The sequence below is a fragment of the Giraffa tippelskirchi genome, chromosome 14 (assembly GCF_054371585.1).
Source record: "Giraffa tippelskirchi isolate mGirTip1 chromosome 14, T2T-mGirTip1v1.2.pri, whole genome shotgun sequence".
NCBI lineage: Eukaryota > Metazoa > Chordata > Mammalia > Artiodactyla > Giraffidae > Giraffa > Giraffa tippelskirchi.
In genome coordinates, this window is record NC_137288.1 from 19,100,869 (window position 1) to 19,119,901 (window position 19,033).

The following is a 19,033-nucleotide window of genomic DNA, read 5'->3' on the forward strand; positions in this document are numbered from 1 at the left end:
AAAATTTAATATATCTCCTTTCAAAAAGTATTTTTTAAATCAATCTTTCACTAGTATTTCTAATTGTTTTGATTTTTTAAGAAAGGAAATTCTTATTGGAATAGAAAAACAGTAAAGGGAATGAAAATTCTATGAGTAAAGTGGAAAATGAAAAAATGTAATGCCATTAAAAGCAGACAGATAGAATCATTTGTATCCCATGCCATTTGAAAAGGTTGTTTTATTATCAATGTAACTAATCACAATGAAACCATCTCTTACAACTAAAGACATTATAATGAATTTTCTTTACAGCTACAGAGAAATGGGATTTGCTGTTTCACATCAAATAGAGCAGGCTGTATAAATTCTTCTTCCTATTTATTGTAAAATATAATTTCATCTATAAAATCAGTCATGAAATATTAAAACTGAAACAACAGAATTTATATCCTTTACTTAATTTAGTTTAAACGGTCTATTCACTAAAAAGGGGGGAGGGGGCACATGTGGCAGAGCCCCTACTTCCTCAGTGAGTGTTTCCATTAGACCCTTTATTTTCAAGAATTTATAATGCAGCCATAAAGAAAAGCATTCTATAATAAAAGTTAGTATACTTTCCTTAAATTTTCCTTTCATCTTATTCAAAAGGCAAAAGAATAAAGCACATACCATATGAATGCTGAGGTAGGGAAGACAACTAGGAGGAAAAAATTAAAGAAACAGAATAGATTGACGCTGAAAATGTAAAACTCCTGTAAAAAACAACAAAAAAAGAAAGAACAAATGAGGTGGCCCAAGTAGTCCAACAACACTCTGCAGGACACATGGCGAATATTTAACTTTTCTGAGCCTTAGTTTCCTCACTGGGAAAGTGAGAGAGAGAACTAATATTTCTACATTGTATGAGAAAATCTCTCACTGATAGCAAAAAACTGGTAACCACTCAACTAGTAGAAAAAGAATAAGACTGTTTTTCATTCCAGCAGGAAGAATATGAAGAAAAAGGCTACTTCTAAAATATAAATATGGAGGAAAACTAACTTTAAAAACAGCTAAAACATATTCCACACTGTTCTTGCTTAGATTCCTCAAGGTCCACTGACAAGAGATGGATTAATACAATGACTAATCAAAGAACTGCCAGGAAAAAAAGACAAAAACTACTAATTTTGGAAGAAATCTGGAAAACATTAATGTCAACTGTCAATAAGCTAACACATGATATAAAATTATCATGCCTCAAGATAGCTGGAATATAAATTATTAGGTACCAAAGACCTGAGTGTTAAGAAAGTATATTTAGAAAAGAGGAAATGTCAGTATTAAATTTTAAAAATGGATATAGTTCTAATCAAGGCTATTTATCTAATAAGGTTAATAGTTTCCCCCACACCCACACTGGATAGTGAAATTATAGGTAATTTTTTCTTCTTCTTTCTGGCTTTTTTGTATATGTTTTCCTAAATATATTACTTTGGGAGGAAGAGTATGGGGGGAGCTCTAAAAAAGTCCCTACACATGGTTAAGTAATAGAAAATGATGATTCCTCTCAAGAAAGGAAGAGCAAGCCCTCAGGTAGAAATACATTTGTGATTGTGGTTCTTGGACTAAATTGAGAATCAAAATACCATTAATCTCAAAAATATACAAGCAACTCCTGCAGCTCAATTCCAGAAAAATAAATGACCCAATCAAAAAGTGGGCCAAAGAACTAAACAGACATTTCTCCAAAGAATACGGCTAACAAACACATGAAAAGATGCTCAACATCACTCATTATCAGAGAAATGCAAATCAAAACCACAATGAAGTACCATCTCACGCTGGTCAGAATGGTTGCTATCCAAAAGTCTACAAACAATAAATGCTGGAGAGGGTGTGGAGAAAAGGGAACCCTCTTACACTGTTGGTGGGAATGCAAACTAGTACAGCCACTATGGAGAACAGTGTGGAGACTCCTTAAAAAACTGGAAACAGAACTGCCATATGACCCAGCAATCCCACTGCTGGGCATACACACCAAGGAAATCAGAATTGAAAGAGACACGTGTACCCGAATGTCCATCGCAGCACTGTTTACAATAGCCAGGACATGGAAGCAACCTAGATGTCCATCGGCAGATGAATGGATAAGAAAGCTGTAGTACATATACACAATGGAATATTACTCAGCCATTAAAAAGAATACATTAGAATCAGTTCTAATGAGGTGGATGAAACTGGAGCCTATTATACAGAGTGAAGTAAGTAAGAACGAAAAACACCAATACAGTATACTAACACATATATATGGATGGTAAGATGACCCTATACGCGAGACAACAAAAGAGACACAGATGTATAGAACAGACTTTTGGACTCTGTGGGAGAAGGCGAGGGTGGGATGATTTGAGAGAACAGCATTGAAACATGTATATTATCATATGTGAAACAGAACGCCAGTCCAGGTTCAATGCATGAGACAGGGCGCTCAAGGCAGGTGAGGGATGGGATGGGGAGGGAGGTGGGAAGGGGTTCAGGATGGGGAACACATGTACACCCATGGCTGATTCATGTCAATGTATGGCAAAAACCACTACAATATTATAAAGTAATTAGCCTCCAACTAAAATAAATAAATTAAAAAAAAAAAAGGAAGGTTAGGGGATGACTTGCAAAAACCAGAGATGTTTGGGGTCTAATATTGGTCAAACATCCAGGGACACCAAGAAATTTCCCTGTGGCCACTGGACTGCCCACTAAACTCAAGAAAGAGGAGGCGACCCAGTGACAGCAAGCAGCACTGCTGGCACCCCCGTCTGGGCCTCCCATTCCATTCCCACTGAACAGACCCTGGGCTCCTGAGGGACGGCGGGGTCTAGCCCTCAGGCACGGTAGGTACGCGATAGTTAAGTACCGTTAAACATAGGAACGAAGAAGTCCATATTGATGACTGGGAGAGAGACAGGCAGGCAGACAAACGGATGGACTGACAGGGCAAAGGTACGGCTCTGTTTAGAGCAATGATGAGGACCAGCTGGTAAACGTGGAGGGAGTGCAGGAGACAGAAAATCATTTGACAAAAACTGTATCAAGCAAGATGGATGCCAAGTCCAGGGGGGTAATTTTGATATGCAGAATATCTGAATGGCGTTAAACCATCTCCCTACACTGCTTATTCGCTGCAAGGGAAGATGACAAATTGAGTAACTGCACAGTGGATAAACCAGCTACATCTTGCAGGGGTGATCAAAAGTAACCTCCGCAGTGAAGGTGGACATGAGCTGCCTGCAGACAAGCACGCTGAGGAGGGCAGGATGCCTGTGCTCATGGCAGCTGAGAACGGCAAACCTGCAGCTAACCGAGACGAGACAGCAGACAACACAGAGCAAGGAATGCTTTATTTGAAGATGAAAAACAGAACAAGTGGGGAGGACTGCATTCTTCACAAATGTCAGTGTCATAAAAGACAAAGACAGACTATGGAAATGTTCCAGATTGCAGGAGGCTGAGGAGACAAGTGGCAACCCACTCCAGTATTCTTGCCTGGAAAATTCCATGGAAAGAGCCTGGCAGGCTACAGTCCATGGGGTCAGACATGACTGAGCACGCGCGCACACACACACACACACACACACACACACACACACACACAGACATGACAACGAAATGTGATATGTGTTCTCAGACTGGATCCTCTGGTAGCAGGAAAACGTGCCATTAAGGGCATCCTAAGTCGGCTGACCAAAAGCACCGTGCTAGTTAACTGTGTGTATGGCTACGGGCTGCACAGAGAGCTGCTAAAATATTCTTTCCAGATACCTCTGTGAGGATGTCTCTGGAAGAGAGGAGAATTTGAATGGTAGACTGAATAAAGAAGATCTTCCCTCACCAGTGTGGGTTGGCAGTGCCCAACCTGTTAAGGGCCTGAATAGAACAAAACGATGGCAAAGTGGAGAGAGGGCAAATTTGCTCTTTATCCTTGAGTTAGGACATCCACCTTCTCCTCTGACATTAGCGCTCACGGTTTTTGAGCCATCGAACTCAGACTGAATTGTCACCAGCTTTCCTGTTTCTCCAGGCTGGGGAGAGATTACAGAACTTCCAAGCTTCCATATCCACACTGGCCAACACTGACTAAAACAAAAAATCCCCACTCATATATATATCTATATACATCCTATCAGGCTTCCCAGGTGGCACTAGTGGTAAAGAACCCACATGCCAATGCAGGAGATGTAAGAGACTTGGGTTCAATCCCTGGGTCAGGAAGATCCCCTTCAGGGCAAGGGAACCCACTCCAGTATTCCTGCCTGGGAAATTCTATGGTCAGAGCAGCCTGGTGGGCTCCAGTCCATGGGGTCACGAAGAGTCGGACACGACTGAAGTGACTCAGCACACAGCACGCAAACATTCTATTGGTTCTCTTTCTCTAGAAAACCCTGACTGATACAAGTTTTAGTACAGAGAATGGTTCTAGACAAATAGGATTTTCCCTTGAATTGGAACCGAGGCTTCTGGAACTGACTTTCTAACAGGATTAGATTTAAAGACACTAATGACTACTTCCAGTAGCAAAGAGGGTACTGACAGCAGTCTATGGTGTGAGCAGGAAAATGCTGTCCCAAAGCCCCACCAGACACACAGGCCTGCCGATTCCCAGGTGAGTGCGTTCACTTCCAATAGAACCTTGTGGATTAAGCACCGAAGACACGAAAAAGTACTCATCATGTGAACAGTATTTCCCAAGTATGACAGAAATACAGTAGTGGCCTTCAATAAAGTTACATAGCACAGGAAGGATTTTTAAATGAGTATGCATTTTCAGCAAGTATATGAGGGAAAAAATGAGATACCACCAGTACCACATGTGTTACTTCTATGGCAAGGCTAAGTTTGAAAACAAAAAAATGAGGTAAAATACTGTGATATAAAATATAGCAAAAACAATGAAAGAGTAAAACAACTAAAGTATGGAAAACTCTGCTTACATATACCTTACTCATTTACTAATTTTTTAATTAACTCTAAGAAATCAATTAAAATAGTTAAGAATTCTCCACTCTAGATAACCCTATATGCGAGACAGAATAAGAGACACAGATGCATAGAAGTCTTATGGACTCTGAGGGAGAAGGTGAGGGTGGGACATTCTGAGAGAATAGCATTGAAACATGTATATTATCATATGTGAAACAGAACACCATTCCAGGTTTGATGCATGAGACAAATGCCCAGGGCTAGGGCAATGGGATGACCCAGAGGGATGGGATGGAGAGGGAGGTGGGAGGGGGGTTCAGGATGGGGAACACATGTAAACCCACGGCTGATTCATGTCAATGTATGGCAAAAACCACTACAACATTGTAAAGTAATTAGCCCCCAACTAAAATAAATAAATTTATTAAAAAAAAAAAAAAGAATTCTCCACTCTAAATTTGTCAGTAAATCAAGGTGTTCAGAAAGTCAGTCCCTGCCCCTCCACTGGCAAGCCTTCACAGGCGGCTTCACTCACTAGTTTTCACACGAGTACTGGCACCTCAATGACACCTCTCAGAAAACACTGTAGCCAATGAAATGTCCTAACTCTGTATACTGAGAATTAAACGTTCTGAGAATTAAATAAGAGAATTATATATTGGGTTGGCCAAAGAGTTCGTTTAAGTTTTCAGTAAGATCTTACGGAAAACCCCAAATGAACTTTCTGGCCAACCCAATATGTGGAGAAGGAAAACTACAAAATACTAATTTTCTACACATTCAGAACTTCCCTTTAGGTTTGGGTACAGCAGCTTCCACCTGCAATGCGGGAGACCTGGGTTCGATCCCTGGGCTGGGAAGGTTCCCTTGCAGGAGGGCACGGCAACCCACTCCAGTGTTGTTGCCTGGAGAATCCCATGGACAGAGGAGCCTGGTGGACCACAGTCCATGGGGTCACAAAAGGGCCGGACAGGACTGAGTGACTAAGCACAGCACACACACACCAGCTAGAATCTCCCAAACGAGAAGCTAGCGCCCTACTACCGTAACTGCCGTAAAAAGGGGACTTGAACACGGCTCAAACACAGGCTCACATCTCGCTCCTGTGACTCCCCAGGCCAGTGCTCCAGGTGAGCGGGTCAGCAGGCAGGCTGCTCCCAGCTGACTCGGAGATCCTGGCGCTTTCCATCCGGACGCTCTGCCTCAGAGCTCGCCCATTCTCGGCATCCCACTGACAGAAGACAGAAGCCGAGGAGCAGCAAAGAGGCAGGGCATTGCCTCTTTAAAAGCCTTGGCCCCCAAGTGGCATCTGCCACTTCCGCTCATTCCTGCTTCGCTGCAAGAAAATCTGAACACTGTCCCCTGGAGTCCTGCACCTGGCCCGTGTGGAAGGGAAAGCCTGAGTTACCTGGACAGCTAGCCATCTCTGCCACCGATCCAAAAATTATCGCACTACTTGTCATTAATGGTAGACCATTAATGAAAGCTACTGGTCTTTATTTGTTGCTGTTGTTCAGTTGCTTGGTCTTTGTAAGACTTCCCAAAACCTGGTTTGATAAACGCAGCTGTCCCTTTAAGAGCACACTTAGAGCCATTAGTTCACATTTGTAAAACAAAGAGACTTACAGACAATATCAATCATCAACAAATGTAGCTAATCATCAAAACTTGAGTCCCTTGGGCCTACATGTGAGAGATTCTAATATCTGGGGTGGCGACAAAACCTGTGGTTTTAAAGAGCTCCCTGGTTGACTCTGATGAGGCAGATTTGGGCCCACTGGCCAGAAGTTCCTCCTAACCTCAAGAAAACCTGTATACTTAACACACATTCACGGGACAGAGCTGAGGTGGAGAGGAGAGCAAAAAAGATGAGTCAGGAAGGAGAAAAACGTACTGCCCTAAACAGGGCGCCCACACCAGATTCCAGTCTCGTTTGCCTACCAAATAACTGGCTACACATAATTCCGAAAGTGACTTTCAGCAAACACTGCCTCAATCTGCCACCCTGAAATCCTAGAGTTTTAAACACCACCCCACGGGAAGCCAGATTATGGACCCTGAAGATTCTCAGTGAAAGCCACTTGATCTCATTTTCTGAAAGACTATAATTTCTACCACCTCTCCTCAAATGATGTGAATTTTCTAGACTATTTTTAGACATACATTACACCTTAGTTTAAATTCTAACAGTTTTATAATTTTAAACAATCCTATAAAGCTGGGATTCCTCATTCTATAATAACTGATCCAATAACAATATGTCAAATTCTGATCCCTAATTCACAATGATTCACAACTGAACTGTACACTTGGGAAGGAGCGGTTTGTTGCTTGTTGCAGGCCTAAAACTCACAGTTTCCATTATATTTAGTAACTGACAAGCAGGCTAGGCTTTGGTTACACTGGATGATCATACTGGTGTTCCTCCAATTGTGTTAAGCAATGTCTTTTCCCAAGAAGGTTTCTTATTACCTTGCTTGTTTTTATCTAAAACTACTTTGCTTTTTAACAAAAGGGGGAATGTACAGCATATAAGGGAAAACAAAAGAGAAGTGTGAACATCAAATACACGAAAAAGCACTGAGAATCAGGACTGAGACTGTCTCGCTTTAGCAAAATACAGCTGAAACGAGAAGAGCTGAAGCACCTAAACTCCATCTGAAGAGGCCTGCGCTCCACACATCTCCATCAGGGACCTGCGACAAGCGCTACATAAGTCTGAAATGAAGACATCCCGCTGTGGGAGGACTCTTGCGGACTGTCAGCTCCATAGTGAGGGGCTGGCTCTGCTAGAAAGGATGACATCACATAATTACAAACGCTTGACAGTTCCCATGTTTTAGACAATTTCAGCACTCTGAATATCAAACAAAAATAGTAGAGCTATTTGGTTCCATAGGACATGTCATTTGACTTTGGGCTTCTAGAACCATCTTTTTATTGTTCCTATACTTGCTCATTTCAAGGAGCAACTGTCATGCCATGATGGCTTAAATTAAGGTTTACAGCATAAGCAACGTTTATTTAAAAAACAATCCTCATAATATGGGATACATATGACACTGCAAAAAAAGTTATCAAAGGTAAGAAAGAAAAAAAAAATAGGGGAAGGCAGATTTCTCAAAAGTGCCCTTCTTAGCAACCTAAGCAAAGAAGTAATGGTTTCCTAAATCCTACAGCATGATACGACCACTTCCTAAAGAAATGGAAGATACAATCCTTAGAACTAAAAACAAAACGCAATTACTTTTTCTGCTTTCAAGACCGCCGTATGCTAGAATAATAAAGGCATATGTGTGCTAGTGGCTCAGTCGTGTCCGACTCTTTGTGACCCCGTGGCCCTAATTTGCATTTCTCTAATTATTGATACTGGGCTTCCCTGGTGGCTCAGTGGTAAAGAATTTGCCTGCAATGCAGGAGACACCAGAGACTCAAGTTCGATCTCTGGGTCAGGAAGATCTCCTGGAGAAGGAAGTGGCAACCACTCCAGTATTCTTGCCTGGAGAATCCCATGGATAGAGGAGCCTGGCAGGCTAGAGCCCGTGGGGTCACAGAGAGTCGGACCACTGAGCACACACACAGTCATGCGCTGAAAAGAGCTGTTCTCCCTGTGACTGTCCTGTTCACTTTATCAATGGTTCTTTCAATAAACAAAAGTCGTTGATATGAATGTTGTCAAACATCCATCTTTTCCTCTATGGTTTGAACCTACTACGATTTGTTTAAGAACCTCTTCCCTCTAACAGAGTAACAGAACTATTGCCCTACACTGTCTTCTAAAAGTTTCACAGTTCTGCCCTCTATTTATAAGCCTCTAACTGATTTTGCTGAATGATATGAACTAGAAATGCATCCCACGGATAAGAAGGCCCCTGTTTGGTAAGGGCCACAGTCACAGCCAACAATAACTAGACACCAAGTGTTCCCCAAGTGAACTAATGGTAGGTGTTAATCACTACTTGATTGAGGTTTATACTGATCTCTCATTGAGGCAAACAAAAAACTGGACATTTTCAACAGGAAAACTTGGAAGGTTTTAGCAAATTAATCAGAATATGATCCCCAGCCACCACATTTCACACAGAATCCTTAAAAATACCCCAAAAAGTAGATGGGAGGGAGGGGACATAGGCATACCTATGGCTGATTCATGTTGATGTTTTGGCAGAAACAATTCAGTAAAGCAATTATCGGTCAATTAAAAAAGAAATAAGTTTTAAAAAAAATACCCCAAAAAACTCAATGTTGTCTTATTCTTTAAAAAAAAAAAAAGAAAGAGCAAGAGAGAGCTAAGCATTGGGGAAAGTGTGGGAAAATACAAATTCTCAATAGCACTGGTTGGCATATAAACCTTTACAACCTTTCTAGAGGGTCATTTTACAATTGATATATCAGAAACTTTCAAATGTGTATCTTCTCTAAGCTATCAATGACTCTATAGAATTTACCTTAAAGAAATAACTGGACAAAATACGTGTTTAAGGATATATACCATGGACGTCTTTACAACGGAAAGAACCAGGAGCAACCCAATACCCAGTGACAGGCACTGGTTAAAGATGAAGCCGCTGTGGCATGTCCACACTGCAATTCTGTGCAGATTACAGAGCTGCACTGACGTGAGGAAACGGTCACAGGATTCTGGGAACTTACAAAAAGAGTTAACAAAATGCACACATAACATTCCTTTACTCATACATGTTCATTGAGTGCCTCTTTCTGCCAGGTACCAAGCGAGTTACTGGTTAAAGAAAAAGAGGTCTGTTCCCTGCCTCCTCGCAGGGAGGAGACAAACCAGGTATGTATCTTCCAGCTGCCTCGGGCTGGGCCATTAAAGACATACATATTTCGAAAGCAAAGACAAGTTACAGGTGTAGATGTGTGATACAGCCAGCAGTTTCATCAGCCAGGAGAACACACGCCCCCAGCACCCTGGGGCCGGCCAGGGCTGAGCACTGGGTGACGAGGAGCGGGGAGGCCCTGTGATGACCACCCATCTTCCACGACAGTGCTCCAGAAGGAGTCCAGGAAACGCAGCATGACCCTGGAAAGCTGTGCACTGGAAAACACACCTGAGACAGACCGCAGAACCACAGCCACACAATTCCGGCCAACAGCCTCCACCCGTGCCAGTGCCAGACGAGCGCAGACTGAGGCCACAGGCACGTCGCTGAGCCAAGGACAGTGACGCCGTTACCCTTCCTGCTGTCTGAGTCTAACAAATAGTGATGAAGCCTCACAAGAAATCGCCCACGGTTCAGGTCAGCCTCAAAGGATGCTGATGTGAGATGTTCATCTATTTCAAACTTATGCACCAAAATCCGTCATTAGCAGGGTCAATCATTATGAAGAGAAAATGTTTAACCTGAGAGCACAGAAAGATGTCAGATACCACCTCAGCCAAGAGGTCAAAGGTAACGTTCACCACTGATAAGATATACCAACATCGCATGCACTCCAGTGTGAGGCACTGAGGGCAAACTTCACCACGGGGGTATTCTTGCCCAAAACACCTAGCCCTCAATTTAATCTTGAAGGAGGATGACACAAATTCAAACTCACTAACAGTCTACAAAATAACTGACCAGTACTCTTCAGAAGCACCCGAGAATTGATGCTTTCAAACGGTGGTGCTGGAAAAGACTCTTGCGAGTCCCTTGGAGAGTAAGGAGATCAAACCTGTCAATCCTAAAGGAAATCAACCCTGAATGCTCATTGGAAGGACTGATGCTGAAGCTGAAGCTCCAATACTTTGGCTGCCTGATGCAAAGAGCCAACCCCTTGCAAAAGACCCTGATGCTGGGAAAGATTGAGGGTAGGAGGAGAAGGGGACGACAGAGGATGAGATGGTTGGATGGTATCACTGACTCAAGAGACATGCTGCTGCTGCTGCTGCTGCTGCTGCTGCTACTAAGTTGCATCAGTCGTGTCCAACTCTGTGCGACCCCATAGACGGCAGCCCACCAGGCTCCCCCATCCCTGGCATTCTCCAGGCAAGAATACTGGAGTGGGTTGCCATTTCCTCCTCCAGTGCATTAAAGTGAAAAGTGAAAGTGAAGTCACTCAGTCGTGTCCGACTCTTAGCGACCCCATGGACTGCAGCCCACCAGGCCCCTCTGTCCATGGGACTTTCCAGGCAAGAGTACTGGAGTGGGGTGCCATCGCCTTCTCCGCAAGGGACATGAGTTTGAGCAAACTCCGGGACATAGTGAAGGACAAGGAAGCCTGGCGTGCTGCAGTCCATGAGATCACCGAGTCAAACACAACTTATCGACTGAACACCACCACCACCACCACTCTTCAGAAGTATCAAGGCCAAAGAATATAAACCTAAAAGGAACTGTCACAGATTGGAAGAGACTGCAGAGACATGATCAGTTCAGTTCAGTTTAGTCACTCAGTCGTATCCCAACTCTTTGCAACCCCATGGACTGCAGCATATCAGGCCTCCCTGTCCATCACCAACTCCCAGAGTTTACTCAAACTCATGTCCATTGAGTCAGTGATGCCATCCAACCATCTCATCCTCTGTCGTCCCCTTCTCCTCCTGCCTTCAATCTTTCCCAGCATCAGGGTCTTTTCCAATGAGTCAGCTCTTCATATCAGGTAGCCAAAGTATTGGAGTTTCAGCTTCAGCATCAGTCCTTTCAAGGAATATTCAGGACTGATTTTCTTTAGGATGGACTGGTTGGATCTCCTTGCAGGAGACAGGAGGTCCTGGACTGGATGTTGGACCAGGAAAAGGACGGCAGAGCTGAAACTCAAATACGGTCTTCAATTGTATCAACAGCCTGGTTTCACTAACTACGCTCTGGTTACATAAGACGTTAACATCAGGGACCTGGCTGGAAGGTTATAGAATTCTCTGGACTATTTTTGAAATTGTTCTGTAATTCCAAAATTATTTCAAAGTATAAAGGGTTTAAAAATTATTTAAGATGAGAGATAAAAATGTACAGGGATCACTCATTAACTCTAACATAAAAATACACTACCTCTTCCAGTAACTGTGCTAAAAAAAAAAAACCCAGCAATTACAAATAAGGCTTCAACCAGAATAAATGGCAATTATTCAATAAAAGTCCATGAATGGGATAATCTAGAGAGCAGAGTAACTTTCCAGATAAATGACCTTACCTTATTTTCCCCTTTACTTTTTTAATTCAACTTAGATTTTTTTTTAACATCTATTATAGGTACAAAAACTGTGTTTGGGCCTGACAAGATTTTGATGTATAAGAAAAGAACATTTTAGTACATAAACAGAAAAGCATAGAGAAATGACACTGGAAGTAACTTTTTACTCCCAGACAATCCAGCAGTCAGTCTGGACACCCTTTTCGGTGTGAATGTTGGTTAAGACTGGGAGCTCTCACAGCTGAAGTGTATCCCTTTCAATAGTAAGTGTCTCTGACCGCTAGAATCATCTTCAAAAATTACCCCTGAAAATGCCAAAAGGACTCTGATAAATACTCCATGTCTAGTCCTTTCTATTTTCATCTAATCATATGATGTCCTTTCAATATTAAGTGTCTCTGACCACTAGAATCATCTCCAAAAATTACCCGTGAAAATGCCAAGATGACTCGAGAAATACTCCATGTCTAGTCCTTTTTATTTTCATCTAATCATATGATGTTGGTGCATTACTGTTTGCAATGAGTGTGAGGGGAAAGGTGAGGCTGGTGAAACCTGTGCAGGTTTACTTGCTCTCCTCTTACAAGAGATCAAAGGCAACATCACGTGAGACCAGGTTCCCAAAGTGTGGTCTCGAAGCCAGAAGCTTCAACATCACCCAGGACCTGTCAGAAGTAAGAATTCCCAGCCCCTGTGCAGACCTGCTGAATCAGAGCCCTTGGGTGATGCCCAGCATCCATGTTTTCACAAGCCCCCCAGGTGACTCGAATGCACCTTAAATTTGAGAAATACTGCTGCTTCAAAGAGAAGAAAGTTTGGCCTGTAAACCAGGAGGCCTGATTCTAATGCTTGTTCTGCCACTAATTTCTGAGACGGATTTGTCACTTAGCCTCTGTGGGGTTCAGCTTCCTCATCAAACAATGAGGGAATGAAATAGATCGCTTCCACAGTCCTTATGTCGTCTAAAATGTAACAACTCTGTGAGGCCCAAAAGTGAAACAAAGATCCACAGCATCTCACATATTTCTCTTTCATCAAAAAGAAACAAAAGTTCTTCCTTTCATCAACTGGTCTCTGAGTCATATTTTTCATTATTTTAAATTAAGCTGCGTAAACTTTGCTTTAATGAAAGTCATATAAACTCTGATTTTACAGCTTTCCATTTGTTCTATATCAAGTCTGTTTAGGAGGCTGCTGCTGCTGCTGCTGCTGCTGCTAAGTCGCTTCAGTCGTGTCTGACTCTGTGCAACCCCATAGACAGCAGCCCACCAGGCTCCTCCGTCCCTGGGATTCTCCAGGCAAGAACACTGGAGTGGGTTGCCATTTCCTTCTCCAATGCCTGAAAGTGAAAAGTGAAAGTGAAGTCGCTCAGTCGCGTCCGACTCCTAGCGACCCCATGGACTGCAGCCTACCAGGCTCCTCCGTCCATGGGATTTTCCAGGCAAGAGTACTGGAGTGGGGTGCCGTTGCCTTCTCTGGTTTTTGAAGAGTTCCACATAATAATAAAAATTCCAAGAAACCTTCACTACAGCCTGAGTTGTAACTTCCACCCCACCATCTCCTACCCCAAAATCATAATGTGAAGCCCTAATGCCCAATGTGGCAGTATTTAGAGATGGGGCCTTTGGGAGGCAGGCTTAGATGAGGTCATGGAGGCGAGGCTCCAGAGATGGGTTCGGCGTCCTCTTAGGGGAAGAAGGACCAGCGCTCTCCCGCCCTCCGCCACATGAGAACTGAGCAGGGAGGTGGCCGTGAGCGAGCCAGGGAGGGCCCTCAGTGGGCATCGGCACCTTGACCTTGGGCTTCTCAGCCTCCACAACTGTGGCAAACAACCGTCTGCTGGCTCAGCTACCAGGCTGTGGGGTTTTGTTACAGCAGCACAAGCTGACTAAGGCATTCCAAGTCTCTGGCGTGGGACTCGAACATACCACTTTACAGTTCAGAAGAAGGGTGCCCCGTGAGCTCTCATAATGGGTGTGATCAGATCAGAGGAAGTATTTAACAAGCATGAAAAACAATAAGTTTTGTTTCCTAGACCTTTGGCCTAAGCTACACCAAGGTAAATATAAGCTCTATCTTTATTTTTTTTCTACATCTGCAGTTTATATCACACATTGACACGTGCTTGGCTCTGTCCTGGTCCAAGCTTCTATCAGCCTGATGCCAAATGACCCCGGATCTTGGTATGATAATCCCACGATTCCTTCTGAGACCAAGGATATTATTCCTCCTTTTGTGTATTTAAAATTATTGTGACTTTATGTTAGCAATACATATGTTTTTTGTTTCAATAAACTCTATGAAACTCAAAACCAAAATCATAATGCCTATTATTATCTCTTGCTATCCCACTAAACAGTATAACAATTCAAGGACGGTTGTAATTACCAAAGGTCTAAACAAATGCTGTACAAGTGAGACATTATGCAATAATTCTTTCCTGGAAGAAGGAAATTAATTAGGAAAATGAAAAATTGTTGATTGGAAGAATCTTTTGTGTTGTATTTCATTTTTAAAAAAGTACACTATCAGTTTGGGAAGATAAGAATGTTCTGGAGGCAAATGGTAATGACGGCTGCACAATGTAAACGTACTTAATGTCACTGAACTGTACACTTAAAATGGTTAAAATGATAAAGAATATATTATGTATATATCATATTACCACCAAACATTGGTATACTGATAAATTACATTGGGCTTCCCAGGTAGCTCAGATGGTAAAGAATCTGCCTGCAGTGCAGGCAGAGACCTGGGTTCAATCCCTGGGTCAGGAAGATCCCCTGGAGAAGGGAATGGCAACTCACTCCAGAATTCTTGCCTAGGAGAATCCCATGGATAGAGGGGCCTGGCAGACTACAGTCCATGGGGTCACAAGAGTTGGACATGACTGTGACTAACAGACACAGTAAACTGTGATACCTTTTAAAATTTATATTTAAAACATCCCCCTTCATTTCAAGCTAAGTGCCACTCTCATTTCTTAAACTATTCCTGTAATAAACATTCTTGAGAAACTCAAAAAAAAAAAAAAAGTATCGGTCTCAGGTATTTCCATTACCACACGGGCTTTAATTTATCCTCCTATTCATGGACTTATGAACCGAGATTCTTCTCACAACCTGTGATACCTGAGAAACAGATCTCTTCTTTGAGGGGCTCTGAGAGAGGGAGGGAAGAGAATCGGATTAGAAGAGTCTGTTTTATAACGGCTAGAGAGCTCTCCTCTAATAAAACCTAATTAGAATGAATGCTGGGGAAAACGTCCCATCAATCAAGGGAACCCCCATTAACCCTGGCGATCTCACTCAAGGCTGCACCCTGCAGGCTCTCAGCGCTCCTCCCCTGCAGTGACCACTCCCCCTGTGGGCCCGCGCTCCACTTCAGCACTGAGCAGCAGGCACTGTATCTGTCTGTGTATCTGTCTCCACAACCGGCCCTGAAATCATCTCAGGCAACATGTTCATCTCTCCTTCACCTAGAAGGGTGTCTGGCAGGAAGCAGGAAGTGTTTAAGTCAAGTCAGCGGCTGTGCTTTGCTAAACAACAATAGAACTCTGTCCAATCTTGCAGTTTTTGTGCAAATTTGAAATTATTCGAAAATAATTTTTTTTTTAAAAAAAGGGGGGGACGGGGGGGGTACCAGTAGCAACTGCGCTGTCCGCAGTCATCACAACTGTCTCACATGTCACATCAGAAGACACGAGCTACTGGAGGGTCCTGCCCTAGTGTTCACCAGCGGCAACACTAGGAGGCCGTCACTTCACATGGAGCAAACTTGAAAAGGAGGCTTCCCTGGTGGCTCCGTGGTAAAGAATCCGCCCGCCAGGGCAGGCGGGGGACCGGGGTTCCAACCCTGGGTAGGGAAGATCCCCTGGAGGAGGGAAGTATTCTTGCCTGGAGAATCCCATGGACAGAGAGAAGCCTGGCAGGCTACCGCACAGACTCGGGCACGAGTTAGTGACTGAGGACTTGAACACAAACTTGAAAAAGAATGAGTAATAAATATTTGAGATTGGAATCCCCGATGTTAACTTTGGTCAAGTTATTTAATCTGGGTCTCCGTTGGTGAAAAGGGAATAATTCCTACTCTACAAGACTGCTGTGCTGAATGAAGCATACAGAGTATCTGTCAAACGAGCTCCTAAGGATGCTCTGATCAATATACGTCCGGTCTTCCCACTGAACACTTCACCGCAGGGCAGGTGCAGGCGGTGACCAGTTCCAGGGGCTCAAACTGTAAAGTTCTCCCTCGATCGGCGCCAGGGCTACCATCATCTATAAAAGAGTCCTGCACGTGTGCGCGTGGGTGCCCACCCCGCCCAGGCGTCCCGTTGCAGAGTTCCCCTGGAAAACAACCCGGGCCGTTCACAGCGCGGCGCAGCCGACAGGGGTCAGCCGCTGCTGCGGCCCGCGGCGCCCGGCCGGGTCCCCGGCGAGCGGCCCGAGCGCACGGAGGACGCGCCCGCCGGCTGCACGGGGCGGGACTCGCGGCGGCCGGCAGCCCGGGTGGTCTGTGTCCCATGCCGGGCGGCTTGAACGCGAGCGGCCGGGTCCCGCAACCTCCGGCGCTCCGCCCGCCCGGCGTCCGTAACGGCGGCGGCGCGGCTCGGGGAGGCCGGGAGCGCGCGGCCGGAGGCGGCCGGCACGCGGCGCCCGGGCGCGCTGCGCTTCCCTGCGGAGCAGCCCGGCGGGGGGAAGCGCCGATCGCGGGCGGGGGGCGCGCGATCGCGGCCTCGGCGCTGACAGCCGGCCCCGCGGAGAGAGCCCGGCGCGGGCGGCGGGCGTGTGTCGGGGGCGTCGGGGCGGCGCCGGGAGGGACCGGCGAGCCGGGAGGGGCGGAGGCGGGGGGAGGGGGGCGGAGGCAGAGCGAAGGGCCGCGGCGGGGCGCCCGGCGCCCATCGGCCCGCGCCCCCGCCCGCAGGCCCCCGCCCCTGGGCCCCGCGCTGACGCCGGACGGCCCCCGCCCCCACGCCCCCCGCCCCGGCCGGGGGGTAGCTCACCTGTTTGCCGGCGGGGCCGCTCCCGCTCGCCCCTCTGACTGACTCCTCCGGCTCACCGTCTTCCCTCTGGGAGGAAGGGGCGGGACTTCCGGCTTCGCCGCTTCCCCACTTCCGGCGGCTCCCAGGACGACTCGTTCGGGGACGGGGCGCCGGGCATCTTGGCCAGAACCCCGGATCTTGGAACCGGGGTTAGTGAAGGCCACATCGAGTCCTCCCTCCCTGTCCTGACGGGCCGGCGGGCCTGTATACCTCCCGTGTTCAGTCTGGTGCCTCCTACCGGAAGTCTCTGGGCGATGGAACGGGAAGTCCCGCCCCCTCCCCAAGTGAGGAAAACGGAAAAATCGGAGAGGTCTGCTGCAGACAAGGGGAGACGCGGGTCAGTCAGGGTGGGCGGCTGGCCCGGCGTTAGCCGGAGGGCCAGGCGGGGTTTGCGGGTCTCCCCGAACGGATTCCTGCCGGTCGGTCCGGCGCCCTCCCGACCCCGTCCCCCCTCAGTCCACCCCTGCTCGCCCGCCTTCGCGGATCCCTGGGGAGACCGCCGCCCTGGGCCCGAGCGGCCTGAGCGGAGCCGGGCGCTGCCCGGCGCTCGTCTTGCGGGGGACAGGGTCTCTGCCGCGCCGGGCGCGTGCGCGGCTCCAGGGACTCAGGAAGACCAGACGAGCGCCTCAAAAAAAGGGATCCTCGGAGCCGCGGGCCGAATTCGATACTAACGGGGAGGCAGAGATGCCAAAGGTGGTTGTTGGGTTTGGCAAGAGAAGCCGAAGACACCCCGGGCGTTGAAGACGTCCCTGCCGAACCGTTTTTATAAACGTGAAGGGCACAGCAAACAAGAAGGGTTAGGAGGACAGGCACGATGGAGCCTAGTAAACACCGCCCCCTCCTGCCCCTTTTCGGGGAACTTCGGGCGACCTGAAGTTTACAGCCTTTTCTCAGGAAACTCAAAAGTCCGGAGGGAGGACCACAGCTTGAAAAGTGCACGGGCAAAGATGCTCAGAGAGGAGTGGGCCGCTATGCAGCCCCGCTTGGGGTCAGTGTAAAGACAGAACTTGCTAAGGAGTTTTGACTTTATCTCGAAGATATAGGGAGGGGAATTTCGTAAATAATCAGCTTTGTATAATTTTTCAGTAAGTGCAGTTTTTCCATGATAGTATTACAATGATAAGCTTTCTCAACCTGGTGGATCAGATGATTAAGAATCTGCTTGCAGTATGGGAGTCCAGGTTCGATCCCTGGGTGGGGAAGATCCCCTGGAGAAGGGAAAGGCAGCCCACTCCAGTATTCTTACCTGGAGAAGCCCGTGGACAGAGGAGCCTGGTGGGCTACAGCCCCAAAGAGGGAGACACAAGTGAGGGACTAACATTTTAACTTCTCAACCAAATCAACTCTCAAGGCCAGTTCCAGATCAGTGATTCTGAATCAGAACATTCAGGTGATAATTGTTTTTAAATACTGTTTTATAGAGTATTTTTCATAAACATTATCTGGTCAAATTCTTATTGTAATCTACATGAAGCCTCATGCCTGTCACCCACAACAGGAAATTGCAGTTTAGAAGAGTCAACTATTCCCAAGATCACACAGCTAGTAAGGGTGGAACTCGCCTGTAAACTCCATGGTCAGCCTTTTCCAGTCCACCATGCATCTTTTGGATGACAAGGTGATGAATTTCTCAACAGTTAAAGTAGCTAGCTCAGTTTTCCATGTGGAATAGGCATTTGTTGATTTTGAGTTCTGATTGAGCTTGCTACCTTTCTTATCTTACCTTGGGAATTTGACATTCCTCTTCCTTCTTGGAGCAGTGTAATCAAACCTGAGTTTATTTTTCATTTCCCCATCATCTGTTATTTTACTGAGACAAGCAAGACTTTTACATCATATAGTGACCTTCAAGAAGTCAAGTTGACTTCATTTTCCTCATGTATAAAATGAGTCATTTAGGGTAAAGTTCCCTTC

General features: G+C 45.8%; 1 protein-coding gene across 5 annotated transcripts in view; it reads right to left on the minus strand.

The window, feature by feature from the left end:
* The window catches only part of ZNF407 (zinc finger protein 407), a 380,413-nt gene extending 363,048 nt beyond the window's left edge, over nucleotides 1–17,365 (minus strand). For all 5 annotated transcript variants that reach the window (XR_014074896.1, XM_081562834.1, XM_081562833.1 and 2 more), the window contains exon 1: nucleotides 17,081–17,365. The gene's annotated coding sequence lies outside the window, so the exon portion shown is untranslated. The remainder of the gene's footprint in view (nucleotides 1–17,080) is intronic.
* Nucleotides 17,366–19,033: the final 1,668 nt, after the last annotated feature.